Source organism: Gossypium raimondii, unplaced genomic scaffold (genome assembly GCF_025698545.1).
Source record: "Gossypium raimondii isolate GPD5lz unplaced genomic scaffold, ASM2569854v1 Contig00333, whole genome shotgun sequence".
NCBI classification, from domain to species: domain Eukaryota; kingdom Viridiplantae; phylum Streptophyta; class Magnoliopsida; order Malvales; family Malvaceae; genus Gossypium; species Gossypium raimondii.
In genome coordinates, this window is record NW_026291433.1 from 1 (window position 1) to 14,161 (window position 14,161).

General features: G+C 42.1%; 47 pseudogenes; all 47 read right to left on the bottom strand.

Moving 5' to 3' along the window:
* Window positions 1–60: 60 nt before the first annotated feature.
* On the bottom strand, window positions 61–179 carry LOC128039127 (5S ribosomal RNA; annotated as a pseudogene).
* A 179-nt stretch (window positions 180–358) lies between these two features.
* Window positions 359–475, bottom strand: LOC128039088 (5S ribosomal RNA; annotated as a pseudogene).
* A 179-nt stretch (window positions 476–654) lies between these two features.
* LOC128039062 (5S ribosomal RNA) lies at window positions 655–772 on the bottom strand (annotated as a pseudogene).
* Window positions 773–952: 180 nt separating this feature from the next.
* On the bottom strand, window positions 953–1,069 carry LOC128039125 (5S ribosomal RNA; annotated as a pseudogene).
* A 180-nt stretch (window positions 1,070–1,249) lies between these two features.
* On the bottom strand, window positions 1,250–1,368 carry LOC128039096 (5S ribosomal RNA; annotated as a pseudogene).
* A 180-nt stretch (window positions 1,369–1,548) lies between these two features.
* Window positions 1,549–1,667, bottom strand: LOC128039196 (5S ribosomal RNA; annotated as a pseudogene).
* A 178-nt stretch (window positions 1,668–1,845) lies between these two features.
* Window positions 1,846–1,964, bottom strand: LOC128039199 (5S ribosomal RNA; annotated as a pseudogene).
* A 181-nt stretch (window positions 1,965–2,145) lies between these two features.
* LOC128039154 (5S ribosomal RNA) lies at window positions 2,146–2,261 on the bottom strand (annotated as a pseudogene).
* A 182-nt stretch (window positions 2,262–2,443) lies between these two features.
* LOC128039166 (5S ribosomal RNA) lies at window positions 2,444–2,561 on the bottom strand (annotated as a pseudogene).
* Window positions 2,562–2,739: 178 nt separating this feature from the next.
* On the bottom strand, window positions 2,740–2,856 carry LOC128039105 (5S ribosomal RNA; annotated as a pseudogene).
* A 176-nt stretch (window positions 2,857–3,032) lies between these two features.
* Window positions 3,033–3,149, bottom strand: LOC128039165 (5S ribosomal RNA; annotated as a pseudogene).
* Window positions 3,150–3,329: 180 nt separating this feature from the next.
* LOC128039064 (5S ribosomal RNA) lies at window positions 3,330–3,447 on the bottom strand (annotated as a pseudogene).
* Window positions 3,448–3,623: 176 nt separating this feature from the next.
* Window positions 3,624–3,740, bottom strand: LOC128039194 (5S ribosomal RNA; annotated as a pseudogene).
* A 179-nt stretch (window positions 3,741–3,919) lies between these two features.
* Window positions 3,920–4,037, bottom strand: LOC128039041 (5S ribosomal RNA; annotated as a pseudogene).
* A 180-nt stretch (window positions 4,038–4,217) lies between these two features.
* On the bottom strand, window positions 4,218–4,334 carry LOC128039106 (5S ribosomal RNA; annotated as a pseudogene).
* Window positions 4,335–4,513: 179 nt separating this feature from the next.
* On the bottom strand, window positions 4,514–4,630 carry LOC128039108 (5S ribosomal RNA; annotated as a pseudogene).
* A 177-nt stretch (window positions 4,631–4,807) lies between these two features.
* LOC128039139 (5S ribosomal RNA) lies at window positions 4,808–4,924 on the bottom strand (annotated as a pseudogene).
* Window positions 4,925–5,104: 180 nt separating this feature from the next.
* LOC128039142 (5S ribosomal RNA) lies at window positions 5,105–5,224 on the bottom strand (annotated as a pseudogene).
* A 177-nt stretch (window positions 5,225–5,401) lies between these two features.
* Window positions 5,402–5,518, bottom strand: LOC128039103 (5S ribosomal RNA; annotated as a pseudogene).
* A 180-nt stretch (window positions 5,519–5,698) lies between these two features.
* On the bottom strand, window positions 5,699–5,815 carry LOC128039109 (5S ribosomal RNA; annotated as a pseudogene).
* Window positions 5,816–5,991: 176 nt separating this feature from the next.
* Window positions 5,992–6,110, bottom strand: LOC128039107 (5S ribosomal RNA; annotated as a pseudogene).
* Window positions 6,111–6,289: 179 nt separating this feature from the next.
* On the bottom strand, window positions 6,290–6,408 carry LOC128039164 (5S ribosomal RNA; annotated as a pseudogene).
* A 446-nt stretch (window positions 6,409–6,854) lies between these two features.
* Window positions 6,855–6,972, bottom strand: LOC128039082 (5S ribosomal RNA; annotated as a pseudogene).
* A 182-nt stretch (window positions 6,973–7,154) lies between these two features.
* LOC128039089 (5S ribosomal RNA) lies at window positions 7,155–7,271 on the bottom strand (annotated as a pseudogene).
* Window positions 7,272–7,449: 178 nt separating this feature from the next.
* Window positions 7,450–7,568, bottom strand: LOC128039197 (5S ribosomal RNA; annotated as a pseudogene).
* Window positions 7,569–7,747: 179 nt separating this feature from the next.
* On the bottom strand, window positions 7,748–7,864 carry LOC128039110 (5S ribosomal RNA; annotated as a pseudogene).
* A 178-nt stretch (window positions 7,865–8,042) lies between these two features.
* On the bottom strand, window positions 8,043–8,159 carry LOC128039044 (5S ribosomal RNA; annotated as a pseudogene).
* Window positions 8,160–8,338: 179 nt separating this feature from the next.
* LOC128039163 (5S ribosomal RNA) lies at window positions 8,339–8,456 on the bottom strand (annotated as a pseudogene).
* Window positions 8,457–8,634: 178 nt separating this feature from the next.
* Window positions 8,635–8,752, bottom strand: LOC128039169 (5S ribosomal RNA; annotated as a pseudogene).
* Window positions 8,753–8,932: 180 nt separating this feature from the next.
* On the bottom strand, window positions 8,933–9,051 carry LOC128039148 (5S ribosomal RNA; annotated as a pseudogene).
* Window positions 9,052–9,230: 179 nt separating this feature from the next.
* Window positions 9,231–9,348, bottom strand: LOC128039095 (5S ribosomal RNA; annotated as a pseudogene).
* A 179-nt stretch (window positions 9,349–9,527) lies between these two features.
* Window positions 9,528–9,644, bottom strand: LOC128039111 (5S ribosomal RNA; annotated as a pseudogene).
* Window positions 9,645–9,823: 179 nt separating this feature from the next.
* Window positions 9,824–9,939, bottom strand: LOC128039156 (5S ribosomal RNA; annotated as a pseudogene).
* Window positions 9,940–10,116: 177 nt separating this feature from the next.
* LOC128039112 (5S ribosomal RNA) lies at window positions 10,117–10,233 on the bottom strand (annotated as a pseudogene).
* Window positions 10,234–10,409: 176 nt separating this feature from the next.
* On the bottom strand, window positions 10,410–10,526 carry LOC128039079 (5S ribosomal RNA; annotated as a pseudogene).
* A 179-nt stretch (window positions 10,527–10,705) lies between these two features.
* LOC128039153 (5S ribosomal RNA) lies at window positions 10,706–10,823 on the bottom strand (annotated as a pseudogene).
* A 180-nt stretch (window positions 10,824–11,003) lies between these two features.
* On the bottom strand, window positions 11,004–11,120 carry LOC128039126 (5S ribosomal RNA; annotated as a pseudogene).
* Window positions 11,121–11,301: 181 nt separating this feature from the next.
* Window positions 11,302–11,419, bottom strand: LOC128039065 (5S ribosomal RNA; annotated as a pseudogene).
* A 180-nt stretch (window positions 11,420–11,599) lies between these two features.
* LOC128039066 (5S ribosomal RNA) lies at window positions 11,600–11,717 on the bottom strand (annotated as a pseudogene).
* A 181-nt stretch (window positions 11,718–11,898) lies between these two features.
* LOC128039136 (5S ribosomal RNA) lies at window positions 11,899–12,018 on the bottom strand (annotated as a pseudogene).
* A 179-nt stretch (window positions 12,019–12,197) lies between these two features.
* Window positions 12,198–12,314, bottom strand: LOC128039045 (5S ribosomal RNA; annotated as a pseudogene).
* A 179-nt stretch (window positions 12,315–12,493) lies between these two features.
* Window positions 12,494–12,611, bottom strand: LOC128039170 (5S ribosomal RNA; annotated as a pseudogene).
* Window positions 12,612–12,790: 179 nt separating this feature from the next.
* On the bottom strand, window positions 12,791–12,910 carry LOC128039143 (5S ribosomal RNA; annotated as a pseudogene).
* Window positions 12,911–13,088: 178 nt separating this feature from the next.
* LOC128039067 (5S ribosomal RNA) lies at window positions 13,089–13,206 on the bottom strand (annotated as a pseudogene).
* A 180-nt stretch (window positions 13,207–13,386) lies between these two features.
* On the bottom strand, window positions 13,387–13,502 carry LOC128039128 (5S ribosomal RNA; annotated as a pseudogene).
* A 180-nt stretch (window positions 13,503–13,682) lies between these two features.
* LOC128039198 (5S ribosomal RNA) lies at window positions 13,683–13,801 on the bottom strand (annotated as a pseudogene).
* A 177-nt stretch (window positions 13,802–13,978) lies between these two features.
* On the bottom strand, window positions 13,979–14,095 carry LOC128039080 (5S ribosomal RNA; annotated as a pseudogene).
* Between the last annotated feature and the right edge of the window lie 66 nt (window positions 14,096–14,161).

A 14,161-nucleotide genomic window follows, 5' to 3' on the forward strand; every position in this document is an offset into this window, starting at 1 on the left:
GAATGAGTTACACCACGTCGAGAAAATGCAACTAAAAAACATTATATGAAATAAAATGGGAGGGTGCAACACGAGGACTTCCGGAGGTCACCCATCCTAGTACTACTCTCGCCAAACGCACGCTTAGCTGCGGAGTTACGATGGGATCCGGTGCATTAGTCTTTGGTATGATCGCACCCGTCAACTCTTGCGCAATCTATTCATATAAAGGCTGCCCTTATCGCGATTGCGCCTCGAATTTAAATGCAAATTCGACCAAATATCGTTCAAATTGTTTATTTCACAAAGCGAAAATAACGAATGAGTTACACCACGTCGAGAAAATGCAACTAAAAAACATTATATGAAATAAAATGGGAGGGTGCAACACGAGGACTTCCGGAGGTCACCATCCTAGTACTACTCTCGCCCAAGCACGCTTAGCTGCGGAGTTACGATGGGATCCGGTGCATTAGTCTTTGGTATGATCGCACCCGTCAACTCTTGCATAATCTATTCATATAAAGGCGCCCTTATCGCGATTGCGCCTCAATTTAAATGCAAATTCGACCAAATATCGTTTCAAATTGTTTATTTCACAAAAGCGAAAATAACGAATGAGTTACACCACGTCGAGAAAATGCAACTAAAAAACATTATATGAAATAAAATGGGAGGGTGCAACACGAGGACTTCCGGAGGTCACCCATCCTAGTACTACTCTCGCCCAAGCACGCTTAGCTGCGGAGTTACGATGGGATCCGGTGCATTAGTCTTTGGTATGATCGCACCGTCAACTCTTGCATAATCTATTCATATAAAGGCTGCCCCTTATCGCGATTCGCCTCGAATTTAAATGCAAATTCGACCAAATATCGTTTCAAATTGTTTATTTCACAAAAGCGAAAATAACGAATGAGTTACACCACGTCGAGAAAATGCAACTAAAAAACATTATATGAAATAAAATGGGAGGGTGCAACACGAGGACTTCAGGAGGTCACCATCCTAGTACTACTCTCGCCCAAACACGCTTAGCTGCGGAGTTACGATGGGATCCGGTGCATTAGTCTTTGGTATGATCGCACCGTCAACTCTTGCGCAATCTATTCATATAAAGGCTGCCCTTATCGCGATTGCGCCTCGAATTTAAATGCAAATTCGACCAAATATCGTTTCAAATTGTTTATTTCACAAAGCGAAAATAACGAATGAGTTACACCACGTCGAGAAAATGCAACTAAAAAAACATTATATGAAATAAAATGGGAGGGTGCAACACGAGGACTTCGAGGAGGTCACCCATCCTAGTACTACTCTCGCCCAAGCACGCTTAGCTGCGGAGTTACGATGGGATCCGGTGCATTAGTCTTTGGTATGATCGCACCCGTCAACTCTTGCGCAATCTATTCATATAAAGGTGCCCTTATCGCGATTGCGCCTCGAATTTAAATGCAAATTCGACCAAATATCGTTTCAAATTGTTTATTTCACAAAGCGAAAATAACGAATGAGTTACACCACGTCGAGAAAATGCAACTAAAAAAACATTATATGAAATAAAATGGGAGGGTGCAACACGAGGACTTCGAGGAGGTCACCCATCCTAGTACTACTCTCGCCCAAGCACGCTTAGCTGCGGAGTTACGATGGGATCCGGTGCATTAGTCTTTGGTATGATCGCACCGTCAACTCTTGCATAATCTATTCATATAAAGGCTGCCCTTATCGCGATTCGCCTCAATTTAAATGCAAATTCGACCAAATATCGTTTCAAATTGTTTATTTCACAAAAGCATAAATAACGAATGAGTTACACCACGTCGAGAAAATGCAACTAAAAAACATTATATGAAATAAAATGGGAGGGTGCAACACGAGGACTTCGAGGAGGTCACCCATCCTAGTACTACTCTCGCCCAAACACGCTTAGCTGCGGAGTTACGATGGGATCCGGTGCATTAGTCTTTGGTATGATCGCACCCGTCAACTCTTGCGCAATCTATTCATATAAAGGCTGCCCTTATCGCGATTGCGCCTCGAATTTAAATGCAAATTCGACCAAATATCGTTTCAAATTGTTTATTTCACAAAAGCAAAATAACGAATGAGTTACACCACGTCGAGAAAATGCAACTAAAAAAACATTATATGAAATAAAATGGGAGGGTGCAACACGAGGACTTCGGAGGTCACCATCCTAGTACTACTCTCGCCCAAGCACGCTTAGCTGCGGAGTTACGATGGGATCCGGTGCATTAGTCTTTGGTATGATCGCACGCAAATCAACTCTTGCATAATCTATTCATATAAAGGTGCCCTTATCGCGATTGCGCCTCGAATTTAAATGCAAATTCGACCAAATATCGTTTCAAATTGTTTATTTCACAAAAGCGCAAATAACGAATGAGTTACACCACGTCGAGAAAATGCAACTAAAAAACATTATATGAAATAAAATGGGAGGGTGCAACACGAGGACTTCCGGAGGTCACCATCCTAGTACTACTCTCGCCCAAGCACGCTTTAGCTGCGGAGTTACGATGGGATCCGGTGCATTAGTCTTTGGTATGATCGCACCGTCAACTCTTGCGCAATCTATTCATATAAAGGCTGCCCTTATCGCGATTCGCCTCGAATTTAAATGCAAATTCGACCAAATATCGTTTCAAATTGTTTATTTCACAAAGCAAAATAACGAATGAGTTACACCACGTCGAGAAAATGCAACTAAAAAAACATTATATGAAATAAAATGGGAGGGTGCAACACGAGGACTTCGGAGGTCACCCATCCTAGTACTACTCTCGCCCAAGCACGCTTAGCTGCGGAGTTACGATGGGATCCGGTGCATTAGTCTTTGGTATGATCGCACCGTCAACTCTTGCAATCTATTCATATAAAGGCTGCCCTTATCGCGATTCGCCTCAATTTAAATGCAAATTCGACCAAATATCGTTTCAAATTGTTTATTTCACAAAGCGAAAATAACGAATGAGTTACACCACGTCGAGAAAATGCAACTAAAAAAACATTATATGAAATAAAATGGGAGGGTGCAACACGAGGACTTCGAGGAGGTCACCATCCTAGTACTACTCTCGCCAAACACGCTTAGCTGCGGAGTTACGATGGGATCCGGTGCATTAGTCTTTGGTATGATCGCACCGTCAACTCTTGCGCAATCTATTCATATAAAGGCTGCCCTTATCGCGATTGCGCCTCGAATTTAAATGCAAATTCGACCAAATATCGTTTCAAATTGTTTATTTCACAAAAGCGAAAATAACGAATGAGTTACACCACGTCGAGAAAATGCAACTAAAAAACATTATATGAAATAAAATGGGAGGGTGCAACACGAGGACTTCCGGAGGTCACCCATCCTAGTACTACTCTCGCCCAAGCACGCTTAGCTGCGGAGTTACGATGGGATCCGGTGCATTAGTCTTTGGTATGATCGCACCGTCAACTCTTGCATAATCTATTCATATAAAGGTGCCCCTTATCGCGATTCGCCTCAATTTAAATGCAAATTCGACCAAATATCGTTTCAAATTGTTTATTTCACAAAGCATAAATAACGAATGAGTTACACCACGTCGAGAAAATGCAACTAAAAAAATTATATGAAATAAAATGGGAGGGTGCAACACGAGGACTTCCGGAGGTCACCATCCTAGTACTACTCTCGCCCAAACACGCTTAGCTGCGGAGTTACGATGGGATCCGGTGCATTAGTCTTTGGTATGATCGCACCCGTCAACTCTTGCATAATCTATTCATATAAAGGCTGCCCTTATCGCGATTCGCCTCGAATTTAAATGCAAATTCGACCAAATATCGTTTCAAATTGTTTATTTCACAAAGCGCAAATAACGAATGAGTTACACCACGTCGAGAAAATGCAACTAAAAAACATTATATGAAATAAAATGGGAGGGTGCAACACGAGGACTTCCGGAGGTCACCCATCCTAGTACTACTCTCGCCCAAACACGCTTAGCTGCGGAGTTACGATGGGATCCGGTGCATTAGTCTTTGGTATGATCGCACCCGTCAACTCTTGCGCAATCTATTCATATAAAAGTGCCCTTATCGCGATTCGCCTCGAATTTAAATGCAAATTCGACCAAATATCGTTTCAAATTGTTTATTTCACAAAAGCGAAAATAACGAATGAGTTACACCACGTCGAGAAAATGCAACTAAAAAAACATTATATGAAATAAAATGGGAGGGTGCAACACGAGGACTTCGGAGGTCACCCATCCTAGTACTACTCTCGCCCAAGCACGCTTAGCTGCGGAGTTACGATGGGATCCGGTGCATTAGTCTTTGGTATGATCGCACCGTCAACTCTTGCATAATCTATTCATATAAAAGCTGCCCTTATCGCGATTCGCCTCGAATTTAAATGCAAATTCGACCAAATATCGTTTCAAATTGTTTATTTCACAAAGCATAAATAACGAATGAGTTACACCACGTCGAGAAAATGCAACTAAAAAAACATTATATGAAATAAAATGGGAGGGTGCAACACGAGGACTTCGGAGGTCACCCATCCTAGTACTACTCTCGCCCAAGCACGCTTAGCTGCGGAGTTACGATGGGATCCGGTGCATTAGTCTTTGGTATGATCGCACCGTCAACTCTTGCAATCTATTCATATAAAGGTTGCCCTTATCGCGATTCGCCTCGAATTTAAATGCAAATTCGACCAAATATCGTTTCAAATTGTTTATTTCACAAAGCGAAAATAACGAATGAGTTACACCACGTCGAGAAAATGCAACTAAAAAAACATTATATGAAATAAAATGGGAGGGTGCAACACGAGGACTTCCGGAGGTCACCATCCTAGTACTACTCTCGCCCAAGCACGCTTAGCTGCGGAGTTACGATGGGATCCGGTGCATTAGTCTTTGGTATGATCGCACCGTCAACTCTTGCGCAATCTATTCATATAAAGGCTGCCCTTATCGCGATTCGCCTCGAATTTAAATGCAAATTCGACCAAATATCGTTTCAAATTGTTTATTTCACAAAAGCGAAAATAACGAATGAGTTACACCACGTCGAGAAAATGCAACTAAAAAAACATTATATGAAATAAAATGGGAGGGTGCAACACGAGGACTTCGAGGAGGTCACCCATCCTAGTACTACTCTCGCCCAAGCACGCTTAAGCTGCGGAGTTACGATGGGATCCGGTGCATTAGTCTTTGGTATGATCGCACCGTCAACTCTTGCGCAATCTATTCATATAAAGGTGCCCTTATCGCGATTCGCCTCGAATTTAAATGCAAATTCGACCAAATATCGTTTCAAATTGTTTATTTCACAAAGCAAAATAACGAATGAGTTACACCACGTCGAGAAAATGCAACTAAAAAAACATTATATGAAATAAAATGGGAGGGTGCAACACGAGGACTTCGGAGGTCACCCATCCTAGTACTACTCTCGCCCAAGCACGCTTAGCTGCGGAGTTACGATGGGATCCGGTGCATTAGTCTTTGGTATGATCGCGCCCGTCAACTCTTGCATAATCTATTCATATAAAGGCTGCCCTTATCGCGATTGCGCCTCGAATTTAAATGCAAATTCGACCAAATATCGTTTCAAATTGTTTATTTCACAAAAGCAAAATAACGAATGAGTTACACCACGTCGAGAAAATGCAACTAAAAAACATTATATGAAATAAAATGGGAGGGTGCAACACGAGGACTTCGGAGGTCACCCATCCTAGTACTACTCTCGCCCAAGCACGCTTAGCTGCGGAGTTACGATGGGATCCGGTGCATTAGTCTTTGGTATGATCGCACCGTCAACTCTTGCGCAATCTATTCATATAAAGGTGCCCTTATCGCGATTCGCCTCGAATTTAAATGCAAATTCGACCAAATATCGTTTCAAATTGTTTATTTCACAAAGCAAAATAACGAATGAGTTACACCACGTCGAGAAAATGCAACTAAAAAACATTATATGAAATAAAATGGGAGGGTGCAACACGAGGACTTCGAGGAGGTCACCCATCCTAGTACTACTCTCGCCCAAGCACGCTTAGCTGCGGAGTTACGATGGGATCCGGTGCATTAGTCTTTGGTATGATCGCACCCGTCAACTCTTGCATAATCTATTCATATAAAGGCGCCCTTATCGCGATTCGCCTCGAATTTAAATGCAAATTCGACCAAATATCGTTTCAAATTGTTTATTTCACAAAGCATAAATAACGAATGAGTTACACCACGTCGAGAAAATGCAACTAAAAAAACATTATATGAAATAAAATGGGAGGGTGCAACACGAGGACTTCGGAGGTCACCCATCCTAGTACTACTCTCGCCCAAAGCACGCTTAAGCTGCGGAGTTACGATGGGATCCGGTGCATTAGTCTTTGGTATGATCGCACCGTCAACTCTTGCTTGCGCAATCTATTCATATAAAAGTGCCCTTATCGCGATTGCGCCTCGAATTTAAATGCAAATTCGATGCAAATTCGACCAAATATCGTTTCAAATTGTTTATTTCACAATGCAAATAACGAATGAGTTACACCACGTCGAGAAAATGCAAAAATCATTATATGAAATAAAATGGGAGGGTGCAACACGAGGACTTCGGAGGTCACCCATCCTAGTACTAAAATAACGAATGCGGAGTTACGATGGGATCCGGTGCATTAGTCTTTGGTATGAAAATGTCAACTCTTAAAAATCTATTCATATAAAATAAAATGGGAATTTAAATGCAAACGACGAATATCTTCAAATTGTTTATTTCACAAAGCGAAAATAACGAATGAGTTACACCTCGTCGAGAAAATGCAACTAAAAAAACATTATATGAAATAAAATGGGAGGGTGCAACACGAGGACTTCCGAGGTCACCCATCCTAGTACTACTCTCGCCCAAACACGCTTAAGCTGCGGAGTTACGATGGGATCCGGTGCATTAGTCTTTGGTATGATCGCACCCGTCAACTCTTGCGCAATCTATTCATATAAAAGGCTGCCCTTATCGCGATTCGCCTCGAATTTAAATGCAAATTCGACCAAATATCGTTTCAAATTGTTTATTTCACAAAAGCATAAATAACGAATGAGTTACACCACGTCGAGAAAATGCAACTAAAAAAACATTATATGAAATAAAATGGGAGGGTGCAACACGAGGACTTCCGGAGGTCACCATCCTAGTACTACTCTCGCCCAAGCACGCTTAGCTGCGGAGTTACGATGGGATCCGGTGCATTAGTCTTTGGTATGATCGCACCCGTCAACTCTTGCGCAATCTATTCATATAAAGGCTGCCCTTATCGCGATTCGCCTCGAATTTAAATGCAAATTCGACCAAATATCGTTTCAAATTGTTTATTTCACAAAGCAAAATAACGAATGAGTTACACCACGTCGAGAAAATGCAACTAAAAAACATTATATGAAATAAAATGGGAGGGTGCAACACGAGGACTTCGAGGAGGTCACCCATCCTAGTACTACTCTCGCCCAAGCACGCTTAGCTGCGGAGTTACGATGGGATCCGGTGCATTAGTCTTTGGTATGATCGCACCGTCAACTCTTGCATAATCTATTCATATAAAGGCTGCCCTTATCGCGATTCGCCTCGAATTTAAATGCAAATTCGACCAAATATCGTTTCAAATTGTTTATTTCACAAAGCGAAAATAACGAATGAGTTACACCACGTCGAGAAAATGCAACTAAAAAAACATTATATGAAATAAAATGGGAGGGTGCAACACGAGGACTTCGGAGGTCACCCATCCTAGTACTACTCTCGCCCAAGCACGCTTAGCTGCGGAGTTACGATGGGATCCGGTGCATTAGTCTTTGGTATGATCGCACCGTCAACTCTTGCATAATCTATTCATATAAAGGTGCCCTTATCGCGATTCGCCTCGAATTTAAATGCAAATTCGACCAAATATCGTTTCAAATTGTTTATTTCACAAAGCATAAATAACGAATGAGTTACACCACGTCGAGAAAATGCAACTAAAAAAACATTATATGAAATAAAATGGGAGGGTGCAACACGAGGACTTCGGAGGTCACCCATCCTAGTACTACTCTCGCCCAAGCACGCTTAGCTGCGGAGTTACGATGGGATCCGGTGCATTAGTCTTTGGTATGATCGCACCCGTCAACTCTTGCGCAATCTATTCATATAAAGGTGCCCTTATCGCGATTCGCCTCGAATTTAAATGCAAATTCGACCAAATATCGTTTCAAATTGTTTATTTCACAAAGCGAAAATAACGAATGAGTTACACCACGTCGAGAAAATGCAACTAAAAAAACATTATATGAAATAAAATGGGAGGGTGCAACACGAGGACTTCCGGAGGTCACCCATCCTAGTACTACTCTCGCCCAAGCACGCTTAGCTGCGGAGTTACGATGGGATCCGGTGCATTAGTCTTTGGTATGATCGCACCCGTCAACTCTTGCAATCTATTCATATAAAGGCTGCCCTTATCGCGATTCGCCTCGAATTTAAATGCAAATTCGACCAAATATCGTTTCAAATTGTTTATTTCACAAAAGCGAAAATAACGAATGAGTTACACCACGTCGAGAAAATGCAACTAAAAAACATTATATGAAATAAAATGGGAGGGTGCAACACGAGGACTTCCGGAGGTCACCCATCCTAGTACTACTCTCGCCCAAGCACGCTTAGCTGCGGAGTTACGATGGGATCCGGTGCATTAGTCTTTGGTATGATCGCACCCGTCAACTCTTGCATAATCTATTCATATAAAGGCTGCCCTTATCGCGATTCGCCTCGAATTTAAATGCAAATTCGACCAAATATCGTTTCAAATTGTTTATTTCACAAAGCGAAAATAACGAATGAGTTACACCACGTCGAGAAAATGCAACTAAAAAAACATTATATGAAATAAAATGGGAGGGTGCAACACGAGGACTTCCGGAGGTCACCCATCCTAGTACTACTCTCGCCCAAGCACGCTTAAGCTGCGGAGTTACGATGGGATCCGGTGCATTAGTCTTTGGTATGATCGCACCGTCAACTCTTGCGCAATCTATTCATATAAAGGTGCCCTTATCGCGATTCGCCTCGAATTTAAATGCAAATTCGACCAAATATCGTTTCAAATTGTTTATTTCACAAAAGCGCAAATAACGAATGAGTTACACCACGTCGAGAAAATGCAACTAAAAAAACATTATATGAAATAAAATGGGAGGGTGCAACACGAGGACTTCGAGGAGGTCACCATCCTAGTACTACTCTCGCCCAAGCACGCTTAGCTGCGGAGTTACGATGGGATCCGGTGCATTAGTCTTTGGTATGATCGCACCCGTCAACTCTTGCATAATCTATTCATATAAAGGCGCCCTTATCGCGATTTCGCCTCGAATTTAAATGCAAATTCGACCAAATATCGTTTCAAATTGTTTATTTCACAAAGCAAAATAACGAATGAGTTACACCACGTCGAGAAAATGCAACTAAAAAAACATTATATGAAATAAAATGGGAGGGTGCAACACGAGGACTTCGGAGGTCACCCATCCTAGTACTACTCTCGCCCAAGCACGCTTAGCTGCGGAGTTACGATGGGATCCGGTGCATTAGTCTTTGGTATGATCGCACCGTCAACTCTTGCGCAATCTATTCATATAAAGGCTGCCCTTATCGCGATTCGCCTCGAATTTAAATGCAAATTCGACCAAATATCGTTTCAAATTGTTTATTTCACAAAGCATAAATAACGAATGAGTTACACCACGTCGAGAAAATGCAACTAAAAAAACATTATATGAAATAAAATGGGAGGGTGCAACACGAGGACTTCGGAGGTCACCATCCTAGTACTACTCTCGCCCAAGCACGCTTAGCTGCGGAGTTACGATGGGATCCGGTGCATTAGTCTTTGGTATGATCGCACCGTCAACTCTTGCGCAATCTATTCATATAAAGGTGCCCTTATCGCGATTCGCCTCGAATTTAAATGCAAATTCGACCAAATATCGTTTCAAATTGTTTATTTCACAAAGCATAAATAACGAATGAGTTACACCACGTCGAGAAAATGCAACTAAAAAACATTATATGAAATAAAATGGGAGGGTGCAACACGAGGACTTCGGAGGTCACCCATCCTAGTACTACTCTCGCCCAAGCACGCTTAGCTGCGGAGTTACGATGGGATCCGGTGCATTAGTCTTTGGTATGATCGCACCGTCAACTCTTGCAATCTATTCATATAAAGGCTGCCCTTATCGCGATTCGCCTCGAATTTAAATGCAAATTCGACCAAATATCGTTCAAATTGTTTATTTCACAAAGCGAAAATAACGAATGAGTTACACCACGTCGAGAAAATGCAACTAAAAAAACATTATATGAAATAAAATGGGAGGGTGCAACACGAGGACTTCGGAGGTCACCCATCCTAGTACTACTCTCGCCCAAACACGCTTAGCTGCGGAGTTACGATGGGATCCGGTGCATTAGTCTTTGGTATGATCGCACCGTCAACTCTTGCGCAATCTATTCATATAAAAGCTGCCCTTATCGCGATTCGCCTCGAATTTAAATGCAAATTCGACCAAATATCGTTTCAAATTGTTTATTTCACAAAAGCAAAATAACGAATGAGTTACACCACGTCGAGAAAATGCAACTAAAAAAACATTATATGAAATAAAATGGGAGGGTGCAACACGAGGACTTCGAGGAGGTCACCCATCCTAGTACTACTCTCGCCAAGCACGCTTAGCTGCGGAGTTACGATGGGATCCGGTGCATTAGTCTTTGGTATGATCGCACCGTCAACTCTTGCATAATCTATTCATATAAAGGCTGCCCTTATCGCGATTCGCCTCGAATTTAAATGCAAATTCGACCAAATATCGTTTCAAATTGTTTATTTCACAAAAGCGAAAATAACGAATGAGTTACACCACGTCGAGAAAATGCAACTAAAAAAACATTATATGAAATAAAATGGGAGGGTGCAACACGAGGACTTCGAGAGGTCACCATCCTAGTACTACTCTCGCCCAAGCACGCTTAGCTGCGGAGTTACGATGGGATCCGGTGCATTAGTCTTTGGTATGATCGCACCCGTCAACTCTTGCGCAATCTATTCATATAAAGGCGCCCTTATCGCGATTGCGCCTCGAATTTAAATGCAAATTCGACCAAATATCGTTTCAAATTGTTTATTTCACAAAAGCGAAAATAACGAATGAGTTACACCACGTCGAGAAAATGCAACTAAAAAAACATTATATGAAATAAAATGGGAGGGTGCAACACGAGGACTTCCGGAGGTCACCCATCCTAGTACTACTCTCGCCCAAGCACGCTTAGCTGCGGAGTTACGATGGGATCCGGTGCATTAGTCTTTGGTATGATCGCACCGTCAACTCTTGCATAATCTATTCATATAAAGGCTGCCCCTTATCGCGATTCGCCTCGAATTTAAATGCAAATTCGACCAAATATCGTTTCAAATTGTTTATTTCACAAAGCATAAATAACGAATGAGTTACACCACGTCGAGAAAATGCAACTAAAAAAACATTATATGAAATAAAATGGGAGGGTGCAACACGAGGACTTCCGGAGGTCACCCATCCTAGTACTACTCTCGCCCAAGCACGCTTAGCTGCGGAGTTACGATGGGATCCGGTGCATTAGTCTTTGGTATGATCGCACCGTCAACTCTTGCGCAATCTATTCATATAAAGGCTGCCCTTATCGCGACTTTCGCCTCGAATTTAAATGCAAATTCGACCAAATATCGTTTCAAATTGTTTATTTCACAAGCGCAAAATAACGAATGAGTTACACCACGTCGAGAAAATGCAACTAAAAAAACATTATATGAAATAAAATGGGAGGGTGCAACACGAGGACTTCCGGAGGTCACCCATCCTAGTACTACTCTCGCCCAAGCACGCGCTTAGCTGCGGAGTTACGATGGGATCCGGTGCATTAGTCTTTGGTATGATCGCACCGTCAACTCTTGCGCAATCTATTCATATAAAGGTGCCCTTATCGCGATTGCGCCTCGAATTTAAATGCAAATTCGACCAAATATCGTTTCAAATTGTTTATTTCACAAAGCGAAAATAACGAATGAGTTACACCACGTCGAGAAAATGCAACTAAAAAAACATTATATGAAATAAAATGGGAGGGTGCAACACGAGGACTTCGGAGGTCACCCATCCTAGTACTACTCTCGCCCAAGCACGCTTAGCTGCGGAGTTACGATGGGATCCGGTGCATTAGTCTTTGGTATGATCGCACCCGTCAACTCTTGCAATCTATTCATATAAAGGCTGCCCTTATCGCGATTCGCCTCGAATTTAAATGCAAATTCGACCAAATATCGTTTCAAATTGTTTATTTCACAAAAGCGAAAATAACGAATGAGTTACACCACGTCGAGAAAATGCAACTAAAAAAACATTATATGAAATAAAATGGGAGGGTGCAACACGAGGACTTCCGGAGGTCACCCATCCTAGTACTACTCTCGCCCAAGCACGCTTAGCTGCGGAGTTACGATGGGATCCGGTGCATTAGTCTTTGGTATGATCGCACCCGTCAACTCTTGCGCAATCTATTCATATAAAGGTGCCCTTATCGCGATTCGCCTCGAATTTAAATGCAAATTCGACCAAATATCGTTTCAAATTGTTTATTTCACAAAGCGCAAATAACGAATGAGTTACACCACGTCGAGAAAATGCAACTAAAAAAACATTATATGAAATAAAATGGGAGGGTGCAACACGAGGACTTCGAGGAGGTCACCCATCCTAGTACTACTCTCGCCCAAGCACGCTTAAGCTGCGGAGTTACGATGGGATCCGGTGCATTAGTCTTTGGTATGATCGCACCGTCAACTCTTGCGCAATCTATTCATATAAAGGCTGCCCTTATCGCGATTCGCCTCGAATTTAAATGCAAATTCGACCAAATATCGTTTCAAATTGTTTATTTCACAAAAGAAAATAACGAATGAGTTACACCACGTCGAGAAAATGCAACTAAAAAAACATTATATGAAATAAAATGGGAGGGTGCAACACGAGGACTTCCGGAGGTCACCCATCCTAGTACTACTCTCGCCCAAGCACGCTTAGCTGCGGAGTTACGATGGGATCCGGTGCATTAGTCTTTGGTATGATCGCACCGTCAACTCTTGCATAATCTATTCATATAAAGGCTGCCCTTATCGCGATTCGCCTCGAATTTAAATGCAAATTCGACCAAATATCGTTTCAAATTGTTTATTTCACAAAAGCATAAATAACGAATGAGTTACACCACGTCGAGAAAATGCAACTAAAAAAACATTATATGAAATAAAATGGGAGGGTGCAACACGAGGACTTCGGAGGTCACCATCCTAGTACTACTCTCGCCCAAGCACGCTTAGCTGCGGAGTTACGATGGGATCCGGTGCATTAGTCTTTGGTATGATCGCACCCGTCAACTCTTGCGCAATCTATTCATATAAAAGCTGCCCTTATCGCGATTCGCCTCGAATTTAAATGCAAATTCGACCAAATATCGTTTCAAATTGTTTATTTCACAAAAGCAAAATAACGAATGAGTTACACCACGTCGAGAAAATGCAACTAAAAAAACATTATATGAAATAAAATGGGAGGGTGCAACACGAGGACTTCGAGGAGGTCACCCATCCTAGTACTACTCTCGCCCAAGCACGCTTAGCTGCGGAGTTACGATGGGATCCGGTGCATTAGTCTTTGGTATGATCGCACCGTCAACTCTTGCGCAATCTATTCATATAAAGGTGCCCTTATCGCGATTCGCCTCGAATTTAAATGCAAATTCGACCAAATATCGTTTCAAATTGTTTATTTCACAAAGCAAAATAACGAATGAGTTACACCACGTCGAGAAAATGCAACTAAAAAAACATTATATGAAATAAAATGGGAGGGTGCAACACGAGGACTTCGGAGGTCACCCATCCTAGTACTACTCTCGCCCAAACACGCTTAGCTGCGGAGTTACGATGGGATCCGGTGCATTAGTCTTTGGTATGATCGCACCGTCAACTCTTGCGCAATCTATTCATATAAAGGCTGCCCTTATCGCGATTCGCCTCGAATTTAAATGC